Source organism: Anoplopoma fimbria, unplaced genomic scaffold (assembly GCF_027596085.1).
Source record: "Anoplopoma fimbria isolate UVic2021 breed Golden Eagle Sablefish unplaced genomic scaffold, Afim_UVic_2022 Un_contig_9927_pilon_pilon, whole genome shotgun sequence".
Classification (NCBI taxonomy): domain Eukaryota; kingdom Metazoa; phylum Chordata; class Actinopteri; order Perciformes; family Anoplopomatidae; genus Anoplopoma; species Anoplopoma fimbria.
In genome coordinates, this window is record NW_026554205.1 from 544 (window position 1) to 987 (window position 444).

General features: G+C 45.7%; 1 non-coding gene across 1 annotated transcript; it reads right to left on the reverse strand.

The window, feature by feature from the left end:
• Positions 1 to 276: 276 nt before the first annotated feature.
• Positions 277 to 349, reverse strand: trnar-ccu (transfer RNA arginine (anticodon CCU)). Its single transcript has one exon. It is a non-coding gene; the product is annotated as a tRNA-Arg (tRNA).
• Positions 350 to 444: the final 95 nt, after the last annotated feature.

A 444-nucleotide genomic window follows, 5' to 3' on the forward strand; every position in this document is an offset into this window, starting at 1 on the left:
CCCTCAGTCACTTGTTGCATGGTCTGTGGGAGGCGCGAGCCCTGGCGTTACACGCGCAGTGAGAGCCCCGTGAGAAGGACATGGACGGAGAAGGAGTGCAATCGAACAAGGAGTGCAAGCGAATTTAGAGGAATAGCCGAAAAAAAAAAAAAAAAATAAAAATATTATTAGTTGAAAAACGGCAATATTATCGCTTATCGCAATAATTTCTGTGGCAATTAATCGCCCAGCAAAATTTGTTATCGTGACAGGCCTATGCGCCACTCTGCTGTTTATCACCCCAGATGGGACTTGAACCCACAATCCCTGGCTTAGGAGGCCAGTGCCTTGTCCATTAGGCCACTGGGGCTGTATTTGTTGATTCAAAGTCTTTGCTTTCATGACGGACTGTTGTTCCTCAAATCTTTTGTGTGGACTGACATACAATGAATGATATTCCGCTGC